General features: G+C 44.4%; 17 non-coding genes across 17 annotated transcripts; 9 read left to right on the top strand and 8 right to left on the bottom strand.

Moving 5' to 3' along the window:
• The first annotated feature begins 81 nt into the window (after nucleotides 1–81).
• Trnam-cau (transfer RNA methionine (anticodon CAU)) lies at nucleotides 82–153 on the top strand. Its single transcript has one exon. It is a non-coding gene; the product is annotated as a tRNA-Met (tRNA).
• A 993-nt stretch (nucleotides 154–1146) lies between these two features.
• On the bottom strand, nucleotides 1147–1218 carry Trnag-ucc (transfer RNA glycine (anticodon UCC)). The gene has a single exon. It is a non-coding gene; the product is annotated as a tRNA-Gly (tRNA).
• A 2534-nt stretch (nucleotides 1219–3752) lies between these two features.
• Trnag-ucc (transfer RNA glycine (anticodon UCC)) lies at nucleotides 3753–3824 on the bottom strand. Its single transcript has one exon. It is a non-coding gene; the product is annotated as a tRNA-Gly (tRNA).
• A 166-nt stretch (nucleotides 3825–3990) lies between these two features.
• Trnam-cau (transfer RNA methionine (anticodon CAU)) lies at nucleotides 3991–4062 on the top strand. The gene has a single exon. It is a non-coding gene; the product is annotated as a tRNA-Met (tRNA).
• Nucleotides 4063–6544: 2482 nt separating this feature from the next.
• Nucleotides 6545–6616, top strand: Trnam-cau (transfer RNA methionine (anticodon CAU)). Its single transcript has one exon. It is a non-coding gene; the product is annotated as a tRNA-Met (tRNA).
• A 993-nt stretch (nucleotides 6617–7609) lies between these two features.
• Nucleotides 7610–7681, bottom strand: Trnag-ucc (transfer RNA glycine (anticodon UCC)). The gene has a single exon. It is a non-coding gene; the product is annotated as a tRNA-Gly (tRNA).
• Nucleotides 7682–7847: 166 nt separating this feature from the next.
• Nucleotides 7848–7919, top strand: Trnam-cau (transfer RNA methionine (anticodon CAU)). Its single transcript has one exon. It is a non-coding gene; the product is annotated as a tRNA-Met (tRNA).
• Nucleotides 7920–8860: 941 nt separating this feature from the next.
• Nucleotides 8861–8932, bottom strand: Trnag-ucc (transfer RNA glycine (anticodon UCC)). The gene has a single exon. It is a non-coding gene; the product is annotated as a tRNA-Gly (tRNA).
• Nucleotides 8933–9098: 166 nt separating this feature from the next.
• Trnam-cau (transfer RNA methionine (anticodon CAU)) lies at nucleotides 9099–9170 on the top strand. Its single transcript has one exon. It is a non-coding gene; the product is annotated as a tRNA-Met (tRNA).
• Nucleotides 9171–10401: 1231 nt separating this feature from the next.
• On the top strand, nucleotides 10402–10473 carry Trnam-cau (transfer RNA methionine (anticodon CAU)). The gene has a single exon. It is a non-coding gene; the product is annotated as a tRNA-Met (tRNA).
• A 993-nt stretch (nucleotides 10474–11466) lies between these two features.
• On the bottom strand, nucleotides 11467–11538 carry Trnag-ucc (transfer RNA glycine (anticodon UCC)). The gene has a single exon. It is a non-coding gene; the product is annotated as a tRNA-Gly (tRNA).
• A 165-nt stretch (nucleotides 11539–11703) lies between these two features.
• On the top strand, nucleotides 11704–11775 carry Trnam-cau (transfer RNA methionine (anticodon CAU)). Its single transcript has one exon. It is a non-coding gene; the product is annotated as a tRNA-Met (tRNA).
• A 993-nt stretch (nucleotides 11776–12768) lies between these two features.
• On the bottom strand, nucleotides 12769–12840 carry Trnag-ucc (transfer RNA glycine (anticodon UCC)). Its single transcript has one exon. It is a non-coding gene; the product is annotated as a tRNA-Gly (tRNA).
• A 166-nt stretch (nucleotides 12841–13006) lies between these two features.
• Nucleotides 13007–13078, top strand: Trnam-cau (transfer RNA methionine (anticodon CAU)). Its single transcript has one exon. It is a non-coding gene; the product is annotated as a tRNA-Met (tRNA).
• A 6196-nt stretch (nucleotides 13079–19274) lies between these two features.
• On the bottom strand, nucleotides 19275–19346 carry Trnag-ucc (transfer RNA glycine (anticodon UCC)). The gene has a single exon. It is a non-coding gene; the product is annotated as a tRNA-Gly (tRNA).
• Nucleotides 19347–20577: 1231 nt separating this feature from the next.
• Trnag-ucc (transfer RNA glycine (anticodon UCC)) lies at nucleotides 20578–20649 on the bottom strand. Its single transcript has one exon. It is a non-coding gene; the product is annotated as a tRNA-Gly (tRNA).
• Nucleotides 20650–22066: 1417 nt separating this feature from the next.
• Nucleotides 22067–22138, top strand: Trnam-cau (transfer RNA methionine (anticodon CAU)). Its single transcript has one exon. It is a non-coding gene; the product is annotated as a tRNA-Met (tRNA).
• The last annotated feature ends 1215 nt before the right edge of the window (nucleotides 22139–23353 follow it).

Raw genomic sequence — 23353 nt, 5'->3', positions numbered from 1 at the left:
CCAAAGACGGGCTTGTTTTGATCAGATGCAATTGTGCCGGTAGTGATTGTGTTGTGTAAAGCTCAGATCCTTTCGTTTAACAGCAGAGTGGCGCAGTGGAAGCGTGCTGGGCCCATAACCCAGAGGTCCGTGGATCGAAACCACGCTCTGCTAACACTTGTTTTGTCTCTAGTGTGCTATGTAACACTCAATTCTCGCAACCATGCCTTGTCACAAATCTCCAGTATACTCAACAACGGTCTGTGTGGTAATTGGATTTGTCCAATGTCAGCCCCATAAAGAGACATTTCAAAAGCCAGGAGTGATGAAACGTTGTCCGTGTTTGTTCCAGCTTACTCATACACCCGTACTACCCTCAACCACAGAGCATTTTTGTCGATATTTAGACAAATCGGATATGTGGGGAAAATATAGCACATAAAAGTTTTATAACTGCTCAATCAAGTTCCATGTCAATGCAAACCACATCGCAGATGTACCCACCAAATATTTTAGGGATGGTGCAAAGTCTGAGCACACAATGACACATTACGTGTTTTGGCACAAGTGTCACTACAGGCCACACACCTCCATTATTTTCCCTCAGCGACAATGTTAACATTTTGCGCTGAAGCTCAGTCCCAAAAATTTCGTGGCCAATAAGCTTTGGTGCATGCCTAGCCCAGTCTGTGAGAAAGAAGCCATAAAAATCTTGACCCAGGTTAACGGTGAAAATCCTGGACCTTTCTATGCCGGCAGCATAGGTGTGCCTAGCAACGTCAAGGAGACGTCACTCGCAGCCTCATCACCACCTGTCTCCTTGTGTCTTCTCGCCCAGAATTTCAAACTTTCATCATTAAAACTCATACCCGCTCACAGCTTAGACAATTTCCATCATTTTGATAAATGTAGAAGAAAATCTGCAGACTGGCAGCAAATAAAAAAGACTTTACAGCCTAAATTACAGGGAATTACATTCGTCCCTCCCGAAAAACGTAAGTTGTGTTGGGGGTGTGTGTTCATAAGCCAGAGGTCCGTGGATGGAAACGACGCTTTTCTTACGCTTGTTTTGTCTCTACTGTGCTGTGTAAAATTCCACTGCCGCAACGATGGCGGGTCACCATTCTCCAGTTTATTGAGCAACTGTCCGTGTGATAAAAGACTTGGTGCGTCGGCCGGGAATCGAACCCGGATCGACTGCTTGGAAGGCAACCATGCTGACCATTACACCACCGACGCAATCTTTTAGGATGTGAGATCCAGCCAAGAGGTTTATTTGAACCCTCCTAGTAGTATCTGGCGTTTCTTGTTTGGCACTTTTTGGCCAAACACGGGCTTGTTTTGATCAGATGCAATTGTACCGGTAGTGATTGTGTTGTGTATAGCGCAGACTCTTTCGTTTAACAGCAGAGTGGCGCAGTGGAAGCGTGCTGGGCCCATAACCCAGAGGTCTGTGGATCGAAACCACGCTCTGCTAACACTTGTTTTGTCTCTAGTGTGCTATGTAACACTCAATTCTCGCAACCATGCCTTGTCACAAATCTCCAGTATACTCAACAACGGTCTGTGTGGTAATTGGATTTGTCCAATGTCAGCCCCAAAAAGAGACATTTCAAAAGCCAGGAGTGATGAAACGTTGTCCGTGTTTGTTCCAGCTTACTCATACACCCGTACTAGCATCAACCACAGAGCATTTTTGTCGATATTTAGACAAATCGGATATGTGGGGAAAATATAGCACATAAAAGTTTTAAAACTGCTCAATCAAGTTCCATGCCAATGCAAACCACATCGCAGATGTACCCACCAAATATTTTAGGGATGGTGCAAAGTCTGGGCACACAATGACACATTACGTGTTTTGGCACAAGTGTCAGTACAGGCCACGCACCTCCATTATTTTCCCTCAGCGACAATGTTAACATTTAGCGCTGAAGCTCAGTCCCAAAAACTTCGTGGCCAATAAGCTTTGGTGCATGCCTAGCCCAGTCTGTGAGAAAGAAGCCATAAAAATCTTGACCCAGGTTAACGGTGAAAATCCTGGACCTTTCTATGCCGGCAGCATAGGTGTGCCTAGCAACGTCAAGGAGACGTCACTCGCAGCCTCATCACCACCTGTCTCCTTGTGTCTTCTCGCCCAGAATTTCAAACTTTCATCATTAAAACTCATACCCGCTCACAGCTTAGACAATTTCCATCATTTTGATACCTGTAGAAGAAAATCTGCAGACTGGCAGCAAATAAAAAAGACTTTACAGCCTAAATTACAGGGAATTACATTCGTCCCTCCCGAAAAACGTAAGTTGTGTTGGGGGTGTGTGTTCATAAGCCAGAGGTCCGTGGATGGAAACGACGCCTTTCTCACGCTTGTTTTGTCTCTACTGTGCTGTGTAAAATTCCACTGCCGCAACGATGGCGGGTCACCATTCTCCAGTTTATTGAGCAACTGTCCGTGTGATAAAATACTTGGTGCGACGGCCGGGAATCGAACCCGGATCGACTGCTTGGAAGGCAACCATGCTGACCATCACACCACCGACGCAATCTTATAGGATGTGAGATCCAGCCAAGAGGTTTATTTGAACCCTCCTAGTAGTATCTGGCGTTTCTTGATTGGCACTTTTTGGCCAAAGACGGGCTCGTTTTGATCAGATGCAATTGTGCCGGTAGTGATTGTGTTGTGTATAGCGCAGACCCTTTTGTTTAACAGCAGAGTGGCGCAGTGGAAGCGTGCTGGGCCCATAAACCAGAGGTCCGTGGATCGAAACCACGCTCTGCTAACACTTGTTTTGTCTCTAGTGTGCTATGTAACACTCAATTCTCGCAACCATGCCTTGTCACAAATCTCCAGTATACTCAACAACGGTCTGTGTGGTAATTGGATTTGGCCAATGTCAGCCCGAAAAGGAGACATTTCAAAAGCCAGGAGTGATGAAACGTTGTCCGTGTTTGTTCCAGCTTACTCATACACCCGTACTACCCTCAACCACAGAGCATTTTTGTCGATATTTAGACAAATCGGATATGTGTGGAAAATATAGCACATAAAAGTTTTAAAACTGCTCAATCAAGTTCCATGTCAATGCAAACCACATCGCAGATGTACCCACCAAATATTTTACGGATGGTGCAAAGTCTGGGCACACAATGACACATTACGTGTTTTGGCACAAGTGTCAGTACAGGCCACACACCTCCATTATTTTCCCTCAGCGACAATGTTAACATTTTGCGCTGAAGCTCAGTCCCAAAAATTTCGTGGCCAATAAGCTTTGGTGCATGCCTAGCCCAGTCTGTGAGAAAGAAGCCATAAAAATCTTGACCCAGGTTAACGGTGAAAATCCTGGACTTTTCTATGCCGGCAGCATAGGTGTGCCTAGCAACGTCAAGGAGACGTCACTCGCAGCCTCATCACCACCTGTCTCCTTGTGTCTTCTCGCCCAGAATTTCAAACTTTCATCATTAAAACTCATACCCGCTCACAGCTTAGACAATTTCCATCATTTTGATAAATGTAGAAGAAAATCTGCAGACTGGCAGCAAATAAAAAAGACTTTACAGCCTAAATTACAGGGAATTACATTCGTCCCTCCCGAAAAACGTAAGTTGTGTTGGGGGTGTGTGTTCATAAGCCAGAGGTCCGTGGATGGAAACGACGCTTTTCTTACGCTTGTTTTGTCTCTACTGTGCTGTGTAAAATTCCACTGCCGCAACGATGGCGGGTCACCATTCTCCAGTTTTTTGAGCAACTGTCCGTGTGATAAAATACTTGGTGCGTCGGCCGGGAATCGAACCCGGATCGACTGCTTGGAAGGCAACCATGCTGACCATTACACCACCGACGCAATCTTTTAGGATGTGAGATCCAGCCAAGAGGTTTATTTGAACCCTCCTAGTAGTATCTGGCGTTTCTTGTTTGGCACTTTTTGGCCAAAGACGGGCTTGTTTTGATCAGATGCAATTGTACCGGTAGTGATTGTGTTGTGTATAGGGCAGACTCTTTCGTTTAACAGCAGAGTGGCGCAGTGGAAGCGTGCTGGGCCCATAACCCAGAGGTCCGTGGATCGAAACCACGCTCTGCTAACACTTGTTTTGTCTCTAGTGTGCTATGTAACACTCAATTCTCGCAACCATGCCTTGTCACAAATCTCCAGTATACTCAACAACGGTCTGTGTGGTAATTGGATTTGTCCAATGTCAGCCCCAAAAAGAGACATTTCAAAAGCCAGGAGTGATGAAACGTTGTCCGTGTTTGTTCCAGCTTACTCATACTCCCGTACTAGCATCAACCACAGAGCATTTTTGTCGATATTTAGACAAATCGGATATGTGGGGAAAATATAGCACATAAAAGTTTTAAAACTGCTCAATCAAGTTCCATGCCAATGCAAACCACATAGCAGATGTACCCACCAAATATACAAGTGTCACTACAGGCCACGCACCTCCATTATTTTCCCTCAGCGACAATGTTAACATTTAGCGCTGAAGCTCAGTCCCAAAAACTTCGTGGCCAATAAGCTTTGGTGCATGCCTAGCCCAGTCTGTGAGAAAGAAGCCATAAAAATCTTGACCCAGGTTAACGGTGAAAATCCTGGACCTTTCTATGCCGGCAGCATAGGTGTGCCTAGCAACGTCAAGGAGACGTCACTCGCAGCCTCATCACCACCTGTCTCCTTGTGTCTTCTCGCCCAGAATTTCAAACTTTCATCATTAAAACTCATATCCGCTCACAGCTTAGATAATTTCCATCATTTTGATACCTGTAGAAGAAAATCTGCAGACTGGCAGCAAATAATAAAGACTTTACAGCCTAAATTACAGGGAATTACATTCGTCCCTCCCGAAAAACGTAAGTTGTGTTGGGGGTGTGTGTTCATAAGCCAGAGGTCTGTGGATGGAAACGACGCTTTTCTTACGCTTGTTTTGTCTCCACTGTGCTGTGTAAAATTCCACTGCCGCAACGATGGCGGGTCACCATTCTCCAGTTTATTGAGCAACTGTCCGTGAGATAAAGGACTTGGTGCGTCGGCCGTGAATCGAACCCGGATCGACTGCTTGGAAGGCAACCATGCTGACCATTACACCACCGACGCAATCTTATAGGATGTGAGATCCAGCCAAGAGGTTTATTTGAACCCTCCTAGTAGTATCTGGCGTTTCTTGTTTGGCACTTTTTGGCCAAAGACGGGCTTGTTTTGATCAGATGCAATTGTGCCGGTAGTGATTGTGTTGTGTATAGCTCAGATCCTTTCGTTTAACAGCAGAGTGGCGCAGTGGAAGCGTGCTGGGCCCATAACCCAAAGGTCCGTGGATCGAAACCATGCTCTGCTAACACTTGTTTTTTCTCTAGTGTGCTATGTAACACTCAATTCTCGCAACCATGCCTTGTCACAAATCTCCAGTATACTCAACAACGGTCTGTGTGGTAATTGGATTTGTCCAATGTCAGCCCCAAAAAGAGACATTTCAAAAGCCAGGAGTGATGAAACGTTGTCCGTGTTTGTTCCAGCTTACTCATACACCCGTACTACCCTCAACCACAGAGCATTTTTGTCCATATTAAGACAAATCGGATATGTGGGGAAAATATAGCACATAAAAGTTTTATAACTGCTTAATCAAGTTCCATGCCAATGCAAACCACATCGCAGATGTACCCACCAAATATTTTAGGGATGGTGCAAAGTCTGGGCACACAATGACACATTACGTGTTTTGGCACAAGTGTCACTACAGGCCACACACCTCCATTATTTTCCCTCAGCGACAATGTTAACATTTAGCGCTGAAGCTCAGTCCCAAAAATTTCGTCGCCAATAAGCTTTGGTGCATGCCTAGCCCAGTCTGTGAGAAAGAAGCCATAAAAATCTTGACCCAGGTTAACGGTGAAAATCCTGGACCTTTCTATGCCGGCAGCATAGGTGTGCCTAGCAACGTCAAGGAGACGTCACTCGCAGCCTCATCACCACCTGTCTCCTTGTGTCTTCTCGCCCAGAATTTCAAACTTTCATCATTAAAACTCATACCCGCTCACAGCTTAGACAATTTCCATCATTTTGATACCTGTAGAAGAAAATCTGCAGACTGGCAGCAAATAAAAAAGACTTTACAGCCTAAATTACAGGGAATTACATTCGTCCCTCCCGAAAAACGTAAGTTGTGTTGGGGGTGTGTGTTCATAAGCCAGAGGTCCGTGGATGGAAACGACGCCTTTCTCACGCTTGTTTTGTCTCTACTGTGCTGTGTAAAATTCCACTGCCGCAACGATGGCGGGTCACCATTCTCCAGTTTATTGAGCAACTGTCCGTGTGATAAAAGACTTGGTGCGACGGCCGGGAATCGAACCCGGATCGACTGCTTGGAAGGCAACCATGCTGACCATCACACCACCGACGCAATCTTATAGGATGTGAGATCCAGCCAAGAGGTTTATTTGAACCCTCCTAGTAGTATCTGGCGTTTCTTGTTTGGCACTTTTTGGCCAAACACGGGCTTGTTTTGATCAGATGCAATTGTGCCGGTAGTGATTGTGTTGTGTATAGCGCAGACCCTTTCGTTTAACAGCAGAGTGGCGCAGTGGAAGCGTGCTGGGCCCATAACCCAGAGGTCCGTGGATCGAAACCACGCTCTGCTAACACTTGTTTTGTCTCTAGTGTGCTATGTAACACTCAATTCTCGCAACCATGCCTTGTCACAAATCTCCAGTATACTCAACAACGGTCTGTGTGGTAATTGGATTTGGCCAATGTCAGCCCGAAAAGGAGACATTTCAAAAGCCAGGAGTGATGAAACGTTGTCCGTGTTTGTTCCAGCTTACTCATACACCCGTACTACCCTCAACCACAGAGCATTTTTGTCGATATTTAGACAAATCGGATATGTGGGGAAAATATAGCACATAAAAGTTTTAAAACTGCTCAATCAAGTTCCATGTCAATGCAAACCACATCGCAGATGTACCCACCAAATATTTTACGGATGGTGCAAAGTCTGGGCACACAATGACACATTACGTGTTTTGGCACAAGTGTCACTACAGGCCACACACCTCCATTATTTTCCCTCAGCGACAATGTTAACATTTTGCGCTGAAGCTCAGTCCCAAAAATTTCGTGGCCAATAAGCTTTGGTGCATGCCTAGCCCAGTCTGTGAGAAAGAAGCCATAAAAATCTTGACCCAGGTTAACGGTGAAAATCCTGGACTTTTCTATGCCGGCAGCATAGGTGTGCCTAGCAACGTCAAGGAGACGTCACTCGCAGCCTCATCACCACCTGTCTCCTTGTGTCTTCTTGCCCAGAATTTCAAACTTTCATCATTAAAACTCATACCCGCTCACAGCTTAGACAATTTCCATCATTTTGATAAATGTAGAAGAAAATCTGCAGACTGGCAGCAAATAAAAAAGACTTTACAGCCTAAATTACAGGGAATTACATTCGTCCCTCCCGAAAAACGTAAGTTGTGTTGGGGGTGTGTGTTCATAAGCCAGAGGTCCGTGGATGGAAACGACGCTTTTCTTACGCTTGTTTTGTCTCTACTGTGCTGTGTAAAATTCCACTGCCGCAACGATGGCGGGTCACCATTCTCCAGTTTTTTGAGCAACTGTCCGTGTGATAAAATACTTGGTGCGTCGGCCGGGAATCGAACCCGGATCGACTGCTTGGAAGGCAACCATGCTGACCATTACACCACCGACGCAATCTTTTAGGATGTGAGATCCAGCCAAGAGGTTTATTTGAACCCTCCTAGTAGTATCTGGCGTTTCTTGTTTGGCACTTTTTGGCCAAAGACGGGCTTGTTTTGATCAGATGCAATTGTACCGGTAGTGATTGTGTTGTGTATAGCGCAGACACTTTCGTTTAACAGCAGAGTGGCGCAGTGGAAGCGTGCTGGGCCCATAACCCAGAGGTCCGTGGATCGAAACCACGCTCTGCTAACACTTGTTTTGTCTCTAGTGTGCTATGTAACACTCAATTCTCGCAACCATGCCTTGTCACAAATCTCCAGTATACTCAACAACGGTCTGTGTGGTAATTGGATTTGTCCAATGTCAGCCCCAAAAAGAGACATTTCAAAAGCCAGGAGTGATGAAACGTTGTCCGTGTTTGTTCCAGCTTACTCATACTCCCGTACTAGCATCAACCACAGAGCATTTTTGTCGATATTTAGACAAATCGGATATGTGGGCAAAATATAGCACATAAAAGTTTTAAAACTGCTCAATCAAGTTCCATGCCAATACAAACCACATAGCAGATGTACCCACCAAATATACAAGTGTCACTACAGGCCACGCACCTCCATTATTTTCCCTCAGCGACAATGTTAACATTTAGCGCTGAAGCTCAGTCCCAAAAACTTCGTCGCCAATAAGCTTTGGTGCATGCCTAGCCCAGTCTGTGAGAAAGAAGCCATAAAAATCTTGACCCAGGTTAACGGTGAAAATCCTGGACCTTTCTATGCCGGCAGCATAGGTGTGCCTAGCAACGTCAAGGAGACGTCACTCGCAGCCTCATCACCACCTGTCTCCTTGTGTCTTCTCGCCCAGAATTTCAAACTTTCATCATTAAAACTCATATCCGCTCACAGCTTAGATAATTTCCATCATTTTGATACCTGTAGAAGAAAATCTGCAGACTGGCAGCAAATAAAAAAGACTTTACAGCCTAAATTACAGGGAATTACATTCGTCCCTCCCGAAAAACGTAAGTTGTGTTGGGGGTGTGTGTTCATAAGCCAGAGGTCCGTGGATGGAAACGACGCTTTTCTTACGCTTGTTTTGTCTCCACTGTGCTGTGTAAAATTCCACTGCCGCAACGATGGCGGGTCACCATTCTCCAGTTTATTGAGCAACTGTCCGTGAGATAAAAGACTTGGTGCGTCGGCCGGGAATCGAACCCGGATCGACTGCTTGGAAGGCAACCATGCTGACCATTACACCACCGACGCAATCTTATAGGATGTGAGATCCAGCCAAGAGGTTTATTTGAACCCTCCTAGTAGTATCTGGCGTTTCTTGTTTGGCACTTTTTGGCCAAACACGGGCTTGTTTTGATCAGATGCAATTGTGCCGGTAGTGATTGTGTTGTGTATAGCTCAGATCCTTTCGTTTAACAGCAGAGTGGCGCAGTGGAAGCGTGCTGGGCCCATAACCCAGAGGTCCGTGGATCGAAACCACGCTCTGCTAACACTTGTTTTTTCTCTAGTGTGCTATGTAACACTCAATTCTCGCAACCATGCCTTGTCACAAATCTCCAGTATACTCAACAACTGTCTGTGTGGTAATTGGATTTGTCCAATGTCAGCCCCAAAAAGAGACATTTCAAAAGCCAGGAGTGATGAAACGTTGTCCGTGTTTGTTCCAGCTTACTCATACACCCGTACTACCCTAAACCACAGAGCATTTTTGTCGATATTTAGACAAATCGGATATGTGGGGAAAATATAGCACATAAAAGTTTTATAACTGCTCAATCAAGTTCCATGCCAATGCAAACCACATCGCAGATGTACCCACCAAATATTTTACGGATGGTGCAAAGTCTGGGCACACAATGACACATTACGTGTTTTGGCACAAGTGTCACTACAGGCCACAAACCTCCATTATTTTCCCTCAGCGACAATGTTAACATTTAGCGCTGAAGCTCAGTCCCAAAAATTTCGTGGCCAATAAGCTTTGGTGCATGCCTAGCCCAGTCTGTGAGAAAGAAGCCATAAAAATCTTGACCCAGGTTAACGGTGAAAATCCTGGACCTTTCTATGCCGGCAGCATAGGTGTGCCTAGCAACGTCAAGGAGACGTCACTCGCAGCCTCATCACCACCTGTCTCCTTGTGTCTTCTCGCCCAGAATTTCAAACTTTCATCATTAAAACTCATACCCGCTCACAGCTTAGACAATTTCCATCATTTTGATACCTGTAGAAGAAAATCTGCAGACTGGCAGCAAATAAAAAAGACTTTACAGCCTAAATTACAGGGAATTACATTCGTCCCTCCCGAAAAACGTAAGTTGCGTTGGGGGTGTGTGTTCATAAGCCAGAGGTCCGTGGATGGAAACGACGCCTTTCTCACGCTTGTTTTGTCTCTACTGTGCTGTGTAAAATTCCACTGCCGCAACGATGGCGGGTCACCATTCTCCAGTTTATTGAGCAACTGTCCGTGTGATAAAATACTTGGTGCGACGGCCGGGAATCGAACCCGGATCGACTGCTTGGAAGGCAACCATGCTGACCATTACACCACCGACGCAATCTTATAGGATGTGAGATCCAGCCAAGAGGTTTATTTGAACCCTCCTAGTAGTATCTGGCGTTTCTTGTTTGGCACTTTTTGGCCAAAGACGGGCTTGTTTTGATCAGATGCAATTGTGCCGGTAGTGATTGTGTTGTGTATAGCGCAGACACTTTCGTTTAACAGCAGAGTGGCGCAGTGGAAGCGTGCTGGGCCCATAACCCAGAGGTCCGTGGATCGAAACCACGCTCTGCTAACACTTGTTTTGTCTCTAGTGTGCTATGTAACACTCAATTCTCGCAACCATGCCCTGTCACAGATCCCCAGTATACTCAACAACGGTCTGTGTGGTAATTGGATTTGTCCAATGTCAGCCCCAAAAAGAGACATTTCAAAAGCCAGGAGTGATGAAACGTTGTCCGTGTTTGTTCCAGCTTACTCATACACCCGTACTACCCTCAACCACAGAGCATTTTTGTCGATATTTAGACAAATCGGATATGTGGGGAAAATATAGCACATAAAAGTTTTATAACTGCTCAATCAAGTTCCATGTCAATGCAAACCACATCGCAGATGTACCCACCAAATATTTTAGGGATGGTGCAAAGTCTGAGCACACAATGACACATTACGTGTTTTGGCACAAGTATCACTACAGGCCACGCACCTCCATTATTTTCCCTCAGCGACAATGTTAACATTTAGCGCTGAAGTTCAGTCCCAAAAATTATGTCGCCAATAAGCTTTGGTGCATGCCTAGCCCAGTCTGTGAGAAAGAAGCCATAAAAATCTTGACCCAGGTTAACGGTGAAAATCCTGGACCTTTCTATGCCGGCAGCATAGGTGTGCCTAGCAACGTCAAGGAGACGTCACTCGCAGCCTCATCACCACCTGTCTCCTTGTGTCTTCTCGCCCAGAATTTCAAACTTTCATCATTAAAACTCATACCCGCTCACAGCTTAGACAATTTCCATCATTTTGATACCTGTAGAAAAAAATCTGCAGACTGGCAGCAAATAAAAAAGACTTTACAGCCTAAATTACAGGGAATTACATTCGTCCCTCCCGAAAAACGTAAGTTGTGTTGGGGGTGTGTGTTCATAAGCCAGAGGTCCGTGGATGGAAACGACGCTTTTCTCACGCTTGTTTTGTCTCTACTGTGCTGTGTAAAATTCCACTGCCGCAACGATGGCGGGTCACCATTCTCCATTTTATGGAGCAACTGTCCGTGTGATAAAATTCTTGGTGCGTCGGCCGGGAATCGAACCCGGATCGACTGCTTGGAAGGCAACCATGCTGACCATTACACCACCGACGCAATCTTATAGGATGTGAGATCCAGCCAAGAGGTTTATTTGAACCCTCCTAGTAGTATCTGGCGTTTCTTGTTTGGCACTTTTGGCCAAAGACGGGCTTGTTTTGATCAGATGCAATTGTGCCGGTAGTGATTGTGTTGTGTATAGCGCAAACCCTTTCGTCTAACAGCAGAGTGGCGCAGTGGAAGCGTGCTGGGCCCATAACCCAGAGGTCCGTGGATCGAAACCACGCTCTGCTAACACTTGTTTTGTCTCTAGTGTGCTATGTAACACTCAATTCTCGCAACCATGCCTTGTCACAAATCTCCAGTATACTCAACAACGGTCTGTGTGGTAATTGGATTTGTCCAATGTCAGCCCCAAAAAGAGACATTTCAAAAGCCAGGAGTGATGAAACGTTGTCCGTGTTTGTTCCAGCTTACTCATACACCCGTACTACCCTCAACCACAGAGCATTTTTGTCGATATTTAGACAAATCGGATATGTGGGGAAAATATAGCACATAAAAGTTTTATAACTGCTCAATCAAGTTCCATGCCAATGCAAACCACATCGCAGATGTACCCACCAAATATTTTAGGGATGGTGCAAAGTCTGAGCACACAATGACACATTACGTGTTTTGGCACAAGTGTCACTACAGGCCACGCACCTCCATTATTTTCCCTCAGCGACAATGTTAACATTTAGCGCTGAAGCTCAGTCCCAAAAACTTCGTCGCCAATAAGCTTTGGTGCATACCTAGCCCAGTCTGTGAGAAAGAAGCCATAAAAATCTTGACCCAGGTTAACGGTGAAAATCCTGGACCTTTCTATGCCGGCAGCATAGGTGTGCCTAGCAACGTCAAGGAGACGTCACTCGCAGCCTCATCACCACCTGTCTCCTTGTGTCTTCTCGCCCAGAATTTCAAACTTTCATCATTAAATCTCATACCCGCTCACAGCTTAGACAATTTCCATCATTTTGATACCTGTAGAAGAAAATCTGCAGACTGGCAGCAAATAAAAAAGACTTTACAGCCTAAATTACAGGGAATTACATTCGTCCCTCCCGAAAAACGTAAGTTGTGTTGGGGGTGTGTGTTCATAAGCCAGAGGTCCGTGGATGGAAACGACGCTTTTCTCACGCTTGTTTTGTCTCTACTGTGCTGTGTAAAATTCCACTGCCGCAACGATGGCGGGTCACCATTCTCCAGTTTATTGAGCAACTGTCCGTGTGATAAAAGACTTGGTGCGTCGGCCGGGAATCGAACCCGGATCGACTGCTTGGAAGGCAACCATGCTGACCATTACACCACCGACGCAATCTTATAGGATGTGAGATCCAGCCAAGAGGTTTATTTGAACCCTCCTAGTAGTATCTGGCGTTTCTTGTTTGGCACTTTTTGGCCAAACACGGGCTTGTTTTGATCAGATGCAATTGTGCCGGTAGTGATTGTGTTGTGTATAGCTCAGATCCTTTCGTTTAACAGCAGAGTGGCGCAGTGGAAGCGTGCTGGGCCCATAACCCAGAGGTCCGTGGATCGAAACCACGCTCTGCTAACACTTGTTTTGTCTCTAGTGTGCTATGTAACACTCAATTCTCGCAACCATGCCTTGTCACAAATCTCCAGTATACTCAACAACGGTCTGTGTGGTAATTGGATTTGTCCAATGTCAGCCTCAAAAAGAGACATTTCAAAAGCCAGGAGTGATGAAACGTTGTCCGTGTTTGTTCCAGCTTACTCATACACCCGTACTACCCTAAACCACAGAGCATTTTTGTCGATATTTAGACAAATCGGATATGTGGGGAAAATATAGCACATAAAAGTTTTATAACTGCTCAATCAAGTTCCATGCCAATGCAAACCACATCGCAGATGTACCCACCAAATATTTTAGGGATGGTGCAAAGTCTGAGCACACAATGACACATTACGTGTTTTGGCACAAGTGTCACTACAGGCCACACACCTCCATTATTTTCCCTCAGCGACAATGTTAACATTTAGCGCTGAAGCTCAGTCCCAAAAACTTCGTGGCCAATAAGCATTGGTGCATGCCTAGCCGAGTCTGTGAGAAAGAAGCCATAAAAATCTTGACCCAGGTTAACGGTGAAAATCCTGGACCTTTCTATGCCGGCAGCATAGGTGTGCCTAGCAACGTCAAGGAGACGTCACTCGCAGCCTCATCACCACCTGTCTCCTTGTGTCTTCTCGCCCAGAATTTCAAACTTTCATCATTAAAACTCATATCCGCTCACAGCTTAGATAATTTCCATCATTTTGATACCTGTAGAAGAAAATCTGCAGACTGGCAGCAAATAAAAAAGACTTTTTTTTTTTTTTTTTTTTGAAAATTGTTGAATTTATTCCCAGATTGTCATCAAATACACAAGATTTCACAATACCCGGCTATCACAAACTTTTGAAATCACAAGGCAGTCTTAATTAAAATAAAATATCACAGAAAAGATGACTGCTTTGTGAACAGAACAATTGCACATTAGCTGCTCATTTCAATAAATACACTAATTTATCATTCTGTAATGTACAAAAGACTTTGTTTATACACCAGATTTTCTCGAAAGATGGCCTGTCTAGTCGAAAAAAGTCAACATGAATACGGGTTTTAATTATTCCTTTGGCGGCCTTAACAATAGCAACAGAATCCCTGTTTTTTTTCTGAAATATTATGTCGTTGCGTGCACACCAAATACTAAACTGAAGAACACATATGACATACACCATCACAGCTCTAACTTCCTGGTTAAAGGTGGAATTGAATACCTTGTAAATTAATGTTTCCGAGTCCATATTTGGTAGGTAGTTCGCAAACAAAACAAATATCCGGTTAAAGTCATTAAACACATCTTGAACGATTTTACATTGTACAAACAGATGTTGCCGAGTTTCAGACAGGGAGCAAAAAACACACAAGTCATCGGTGGCTACATTTCTCCTAAGAAGTTTTTCCTTAACGGGCAAAATGTCATGAACCAACTTGTAACTGAAGTTGACCAAGTTGTGATCTAAGAATTGATGAAAAACAGTTTTCCATATTCTAACCCAGTCCAAATGCGGCATAGACACCATTGCTCTTGGACAATGTACTATTTTTGTTACAAAATATTCATAAATATACCTGCTTGAACACAATGTTACAGGTTGCTGTACACCTGTGGTAAATTCTCTCCAGGCGCTCAAGGTCAGTCTATAAAAAGGTGGAATGTTTTCAGAATGTGGGATATTGGAACGACAGAATTCACGACAAACATGTCTTAGGGGTAAACCCAACCAATAGATGGCAAAGTATTTCCATTCCGCTGTTGTTCCATGAATTAATTTTAAAACATGCCGAGTAACAAGTGCTTTTATTTTACAATCTATATTATGTACGTTTAGACCTCCATTCCCTATTTTATTATGTACGACAACTCTCTTCAAACTTTCGGGCTTGTTATCCCACAAAAATCTGAACACAGTTTGGGAACATTGATTGACACATTTAGGTGGCAACAGAGTACACTGTGCAGAAAACCATAAAACAGCTAAAGCAACTGTATTAATTAAGACAGACCTCCCCCGTAGGGTCAAATATCTTCCATTCCATGCTGATACATGTTTCTTTACCTTACTTAAAACACGCTCAGAATTGAGTTCTGTTTGATCTGGTCCAAAAAATACCCCACAAATCTTTGAATTTGTAGTGATGTTAAGCCCACCACTGTGCACGTTAGTTTCGTCCCAGCTACCAATGGGAAGAACCGTGCTTTTCAACAAGTTGAGTTTTGCTCCTGAGGCTTTTCCATAACTTTCTGCTAGTTTAATTACATGCGGAACAGAACTCTCTTCAGATAAAATTGCAGTCGTATCATCTGCAAATGCCGACACTCTTGTTTCCTTATTTGTGCCGGGTAACCGTACACCATTAATTTCGTCATTGTTTCTAATGGCGGCTATAAAGGGCTCTAAGGACAAAACATACAATAATGGTGACAAAGAACAACCCTGTCGGACACCTCGACTCAGTTTAAATTCTTCTGTTATGTGCCCGTTCACAATAACACTACTTGTAATGTCAGTATATAATAATTGCACCCACTTACAAAAGTCGGGTCCGAAGTTAAATTTCTCTAAACATTTGAACAAAAATGACCAGTCTACTCTGTCAAAGGCTTTCTCCTGGTCTAAGTTAAGAAAGCATCCTTTTAAATCTTTTTGTTCAACATAATCATATGTATTTCGTAATAAGTGAAGGTTGTCAAAAATACTTCGGCCTGGTATTCCACATGTCTGATTCTGAAGTACAATTGTATCGATCACATTTTTTAACCGATTGCACAAAGCTTTAGAAACAATCTTATAATCTACATTTAGTAAGCTAATTGGCCTCCAGTTTTTTATGCTTTCGGCATTGTCGGGGTCCTTACATAATAGTGTGATTAACCCAGAACGCTGTGAATTACTTAATCTACCCAAGTTAAAACAGTGATTAACTACATCCGTAAACACACCCGAAAACAGTGGCCAAAATTGTACATAAAACTCTGCTGGCAAACCGTCGCATCCCGGCGAACGGTTTTTAGACATATTTTTTACTGCAAAAAACAACTCCTGTTCAGTCAAAAGGCCTTCGCAGGCAGTTTTACAATCGTCATTTAACATCGGAAGCGATGACAAGAACTCATCTTGAATGGAGGAGTCAGTATCTTGTTCCGTATACAATTTCATATAATACGACCTTATACACTTAGCAATGCCTTCCTGAGATTCATGGGATATTGAAGAATCACTATGACAAGTAATACTTTTGATCATCTTCTTTCTGCCCCTACCAACTTCTCGTCTAATGAAATATTTGGTTGGTTTTTCTCCCTGATCAAAATGAACAGCTTTAGCACGGATAACCGCTCCCGCATGATTCGACTTATAAAGGGCATTTAGAGTCTTTTTCACATTGTCAATACGCTCACAGTTAATGATTGGACTAGATTTCAACGCATTTAATTCTTGTTCAAGTACCAACAAATCACGTTTTTTGTTCATAGATTTTTCCTTACAGTAACTCCGAATCCTATCTTTACATTCCCCTTTAAATGTCTCCCATCTGTCTATTAGATCTGCATGACCAGTTGTACAGACAGAGAAAATATCATGGAAGACGGATTTAATATCATCAACAAGCTCCGTGTCATTTAACACAGAAGTATTACACTTCCAGTAGAACGGCCCCCATGAAATGACATCTTCAAAAGAGATATCAAAAAACAAACACGAATGATCAGAAAAAGACACATGTACAGCATCACACTGGGTTACATACTTAAACACAGCGTTAGGGATATAAAATCTATCCAATCTACTGGCACACTGGCGCCTAGACCACGTGTAACAATTCTTATCCGGATGCAGTTTTCCTAAAAATATCACAAATACAAAATCTCTTTTCAAATTATTAATTTCGTCCACTCCATCATTCCTTACATTAGTGGCACAGCCAGCTCTATCTAATTCAATGCTCTCAACACAATTAAAATCCCCACCCATAATAACCAACTCACTGCCCTGCATCACATTATCTAGATTAGAAATAAACTCTTTTCTTTCCTTTGGATTATTAGGGGCATATACACAAACAAGGTTTAAAGCAGTGTTGTTGAGCTCAACCCTAAGGCTTATGTAGCGACCGTTAGGGCACCTCTGTATTTTCCGTATAAAGCAGTCTACCGTATACCTAATAATTATTCCCACCCCACAACTTCGATTTGACCCATACGCCCACCTTGCATCGCCTGGGATTTGCAAATATTTAGTGTCATTATAGTTTTCGAAGTGTGTTTCCTGTAAGAATAGTACATCAATTCCTTTATCGAAAACAAATTGCTTGACATGTTCTTGTTTAGACGGATCCCGTAAACCATTAATGTTTAAAGTCCCAAAACGAATATTATTTAAGCTCATTATACAAGTAAGTAAAGGTAGAGCGTACATACCCATTGTGGTCAAATAAGAGAGTCCTAATTACGCTACAAATCATTTGTCTCTTTTCATTCGCTGCCTCGCACGAGAAGCAAGCGATTTTCTTTTCCTGTATTCCAGAAGCATGGTGTCCCCCTCCTGAGATGGGGTCGGCGTCATACAGTCTGACGACTGATCGGCATCAACACCATCATAATCAGTAGGATGGGAACTGGGCGGGATAGATGACGCTGCCTCTTCGGCTGTACTGCCATTGTCCAACTTAGCTCGCTTTTCCTCGACTGGGACTGGTGAACGCACGTCGGGAGCGTGCACGTCAGCCACGACCACATTCTTCACCCTTGGGACAGCTGATGACGTTTCATTATCACCAACATCCACTTCTTCGGTGTTCTTAGTATTCTCCCGGACGTCCATCTCCTTATCAGACTCGCTGTCGTCGCTGACGTCTTCATCGGCGCTGTCGTCACCATTCCCGTCGATTTCGTCTTCGTTCTCCTCGCTGTCTTGAACCAGTTCCATAGCAGGTGCGTTGAATGGGTCTTCATCGTCGCTGACGTCAACATCAATGTCATCTTGTTTTACGGCGTCTTCCTTATTATACTGGCGCATAGTCGGTAGGTTTCCCTTAACTCGCGCCGCGTACGACATTGCTCTCGCACAACAGTCACTGACCGTATGAAGCCCTGAGTCACACATTCGGCATGGATTTGTACAGTCCTTCTCTGTATGAGGATTCTCATGGGGGGAGAAACCGTCGCAGTTAGAACACCACAGTGCTCTACACTCTGCCGCCTTGTGTGATTTTTGGCCACACTTCCGACATTCATAAGTTTGCCCGGGGTAGGTAAACATAACAATGTCACCACCGAAGTTAATAAAATTTGGTACATAACGAACTTTGTGACACCTAAATCTGTAAATCCGAATACCTGTCCGAACATGTGAGAGCTCCGGGTCTGAAAATCTGGGTTTCGTCACACCCAGGCATTCACCATAGGGTTTCAAAGCTGCCTCGATAGTGTCATCTGACATTTCATCCGGTGCCCAGTGGGCCGTCAGATTCAGGTAAACTGACGACGCGGGCATAATGGACCACGTCGTTCCATTTATAACAACATTGGATTTACTCACTAGGGCATTATGCCCAGCCACTGTAGACACGCGGAGATAGAAGTGTTTCTTTAAATAATTCTTCTGAAAACTTATTAGCTCTGTCTTGATATTTAACACACTTGACAGAAAAGGAATAAAGTCCCTCTGGACAGCCGTAGAAAATGCCGGGCTGCTTCGTGTAGAGATTGACACAGACAAAGTTCTGCTTGGCCTGTTTACAGGCGAAAACGACACGGGCTTGGACATACCTGATCCAACGGGGCACACGCCCTTCACCAAACAGTAACCACTGGCCAAACTCAAGCTCTGTGGGCTCCCAGATCACCAAAAAATCAGTCTCAAAAACAAGCGTTGTTGTTGCACAAATGTGTAAACAGCAGAGAATAACCGACACGTCCGTTCACTTCGGCGTCTAGCACACTCTCCTCTTAAAAAAAGACTTTACAGCCTAAATTACAGGGAATTACATTCGTCCCTCCCGAAAAACGTAAGTTGTGTTGGGGGTGTGTGTTCATAAGCCAGAGGTCCGTGGATGGAAACGACGCTTTTCTTACGCTTGTTTTGTCTCCACTGTGCTGTGTAAAATTCCACTGCCGCAACGATGGCGGGTCACCATTCTCCAGTTTATTGAGCAACTGTCCGTGTGATAAAAGACTTGGTGCGTCGGCCGGGAATCGAACCCGGATCGACTGCTTGGAAGGCAACCATGCTGACCATTACACCACCGACGCAATCTTATAGGATGTGAGATCCAGCCAAGAGGTTTATTTGAACCCTCCTAGTAGTATCTGGCGTTTCTTGTTTGGCACTTTTTGGCCAAAGACGGGCTTGTTTTGATCAGATGCAATTGTGCCGGTAGTGATTGTGTTGTGTATAGCGCAGACCCTTTCGTTTAACAGCAGAGTGGCGCAGTGGAAGCGTGCTGGGCCCATAACCCAGATGTCCGTGGATCGAAACCACGCTCTGCTAACACTTGTTTTGTCTCTAGTGTGCTATGTAACACTCAATTCTCGCAACCATGCCTTGTCACAAATCCCCAGTATACTCAACAACGGTCTGTGTGGTAATTGGATTTGTCCAATGTCAGCCCCAAAAAGAGACATTTCAAAAGCCAGGAGTGATGAAACGTTGTCCGTGTTTGTTCCAGCTTACTCATACACCCGTACTACCCTCAACCACAGAGCATTTTTGTCGATATTTAGACAAATCGGATATGTGGGGAAAATATAGCACATAAAAGTTTTATAACTGCTCAATCAAGTTCCATGTCAATGCAAACCACATCGCAGATGTACCCACCAAATATTTTAGGGATGGTGCAAAGTCTGGGCACACAATGACACATTACGTGTTTTGGCACAAGTGTCACTACAGGCCACACACCTCCATTATTTTCCCTCAGCGACAATGTTAACATTTAGCGCTGAAGCTCAGTCCCAAAAATTTCGTGGCCAATAAGCTTTGGTGCATGCCTAGCCCAGTCTGTGAGAAAGAAGCCATAAAAATCTTGACCCAGGTTAACGGTGAAAATCCTGGACCTTTCTATGCCGGCAGCATAGGTGTGCCTAGCAACGTCAAGGAGACGTCACTCGCAGCCTCATCACCATCTGTCTCCTTGTGTCTTCTCGCCCAGAATTTCAAACTTTCATCATTAAAACTCATACCCGCTCACAGCTTAGATAATTTCCATCATTTTGATACCTGTAGAAGAAAATCTGCAGACTGGCAGCAAATGAAAAAGACTTTACAGCCTAAATTACAGGGAATTACATTCGTCCCTCCCGAAAAACGTAAGTTGTGTTGGGGGTGTGTGTTCATAAGCCAGAGGTCCGTGGATGGAAACGACGCTTTTCTCACGCTTGTTTTGTCTCTACTGTGCTGTGTAAAATTCCACTGCCGCAACGATGGCGGGTCACCATTCTCCAGTTTATTGAGCAACTGTCCGTGTGATAAAAGACTTGGTGCGTCGGCCGGGAATCGAACCCGAATCGACTGCTTGGAAGGCAACCATGCTGACCATTACACCACCGACGCAATCTTATAGGATGTGAGATCCAGCCAAGAGGTTTATTTGAACCCTCCTAGTAGTATCTGGCGTTTCTTGTTTGGCACTTTTTGGCCAAAGACGGGCTTGTTTTGATCAGATGCAATTGTGCCGGTAGTGATTGTGTTGTGTATAGCGCAGACCCTTTCGTTTAACAGCAGAGCGGCGCAGTGGAAGCGTGCTGGGCCCATAACCCAGAGGTCCGTGGATCGAAACCACGCTCTGCTAACAGTTGTTTTGTCTCTAGTGTGCTATGTAACACTCAATTCTCGCAACCATGCCTTGTCACAAATCCCCAGTATACTCAACAACGGTCTGTGTGGTAATTGGATTTGTCCAATGTCAGCCCCAAAAAGAGACATTTCAAAAGCCAGGAGTGATGAAACGTTGTCCGTGTTTGTTCCAGCTTACTCATACTCCCGTACTAGCATCAACCACAGAGCATTTTTGTCGATATTTAGACAAATCGGATATGTGGGGAAAATATAGCACATAAAAGTTTTAAAACTGCCCTATCAAGTTGCATGTCAATGCAAACCACATCGCAGATGTACCCACCAAATATACAAGTGTCACTACAGGCCACGCACCTCCATTATTTTCCCTCAGCGACAATGTTAACATTTAGCGCTGAAGCTCAGTCCCAAAAACTTCGTCGCCAATAAGCTTTGGTGCATACCTAGCCCAGTCTGTGAGAAAGAAGCCATAAAAATCTTGACCCAGGTTAACGGTGAAAATCCTGGACCTTTCTATGCCGGCAGCATAGGTGTGCCTAGCAACGTCAAGGAGACGTCACTCGCAGCCTCATCACCACCTGTCTCCTTGTGTCTTCTCGCCCAGAATTTCAAACTTTCATCATTAAAACTCATACCCGCTCACAGCTTAGACAATTTCCATCATTTTGATACCTGTAGAAGAAAATCTGCAGACTGGCAGCAAATAAAAAAGACTTTACAGCCTAAATTACAGGGAATTACATTCGTCCCTCCCGAAAAACGTAAGTTGTGTTGGGGGTGTGTGTTCATAAGCCAGAGGTCCGTGGATGGAAACGACGCTTTTCTCACGCTTGTTTTGTCTCTACTGTGCTGTGTAAAATTCCACTGCCGCAACGATGGCGGGTCACCATTCTCCAGTTTATTGAGCAACTGTCCGTGTGATAAAAGACTTGGTGCGTCGGCCGGGAATCGAACCCGAATCGACTGCTGGGAAGGCAACCATGCTGACCATTACACCACCGACGCAATCTTATAGGATGTGAGATCCAGCCAAGAGGTTTATTTGAACCCTCCTAGTAGTGTCTGGCGTTTCTTGTTTGGCACTTTTTGGCCAAAGACGGGCTTGTTTTGATCAGATGCAATTGTGCCGGTAGTGATTGTGTTGTGTATAGCGCAAACCCTTTCGTCTAACAGCAGAGTGGCGCAGTGGAAGCGTGCTGGGCCCATAACCCAGAGGTCCGTGGATCGAAACCACGCTCTGCTAACACTTGTTTTGTCTCTAGTGTGCTATGTAACACTCAATTCTAGCAACCATGCCTTCTCACAAATCTCCAGTATACTCAACAACGGTCTGTGTGGTAATTGGATTTGTCCAATGTCAGCCCCAAAAAGAGACATTTCAAAAGCCAGGAGTGATGAAACGTTGTCCGTGTTTGTTCCAGCTTACTCATACACCCGTACTACCCTCAACCACAGAGCATTTTTGTCGATATTTAGACAAATCGGATATGTGGGGAAAATATAGCACATAAAAGCTTTAAAACTGCTCAATCAAGTTCCATGCCAATGCAAACCACATCGCAGATGTACCCACCAAATATTTTAGGGATGGTGCAAAGTCTGAGCACACAATGACACATTACGTGTTTTGGCAGAAGTGTCACTATAGGCCACGCACCTCCATTATTTTCCCTCAGCGACAATGTTAACATTTAACGCTGAAGCTCAGTCCCAAAAATGGGAGAGTGTGCTAGACGCCGAAGTGAACGGACGTGTCGGTTATTCTATGCTGTTTACACATTTCTCCAACAACAGCGTTTGTTTTTGAGACTGATTTTTTGGTGATCTGGGAGCCCACAGAGCTTGAGTTTGGCCAGTGGTTACTGTTTGGTGAAGGGCGTGTGCCCCGTTGGATCAGGTATGTCCAAGCCCGTGTCGTTTTCGCCTGTAAACAGGCCAAGCAGAACTTTGTCTGTGTCAATCTCTACACGAAGCAGCCCGGCATTTTCTACGGCTGTCCAGAGGGACTTTATTACTTTTCTGTCAAGTGTGTTAAATATCAAGACAGAGCTAATAAGTTTTTAGAAGAATTATTTAAAGAAACACTTCTATCTCCGCGTGTCTACAGTGGCTGGGCATAATGCCCTAGTGAGTAAATCCAATGTTGTTATAAATGGAACGACGTGGTCCATTATGCCCGCGTCGTCAGTTTACCTGAATCTGACGGCCCACTGGGCACCGGATGAAATGTCAGATGACACTATCGAGGCAGCTTTGAAACCCTATGGTGAATGCCTGGGTGTGACGAAACCCAGATTTTCAGACCCGGAGCTCTCACATGTTCGGACAGGTATTCGGATTTACAGATTTAGGTGTCACAAAGTTCGTTATGTACCAAATTTTATTAATTTCGGTGGTGACATTGTTATGTTTACCTACCCCGGGCAAACTTATGAATGTCGGAAGTGTGGCCAAAAAT

The sequence above is a fragment of the Liolophura sinensis genome, chromosome 7 (assembly GCF_032854445.1).
Source record: "Liolophura sinensis isolate JHLJ2023 chromosome 7, CUHK_Ljap_v2, whole genome shotgun sequence".
In the NCBI taxonomy this organism is placed as follows: domain Eukaryota; kingdom Metazoa; phylum Mollusca; class Polyplacophora; order Chitonida; family Chitonidae; genus Liolophura; species Liolophura sinensis.
The sequence above is the reverse complement of the archived record's forward strand: the minus strand, read 5'-3'. Positions and strand labels throughout refer to the sequence as shown.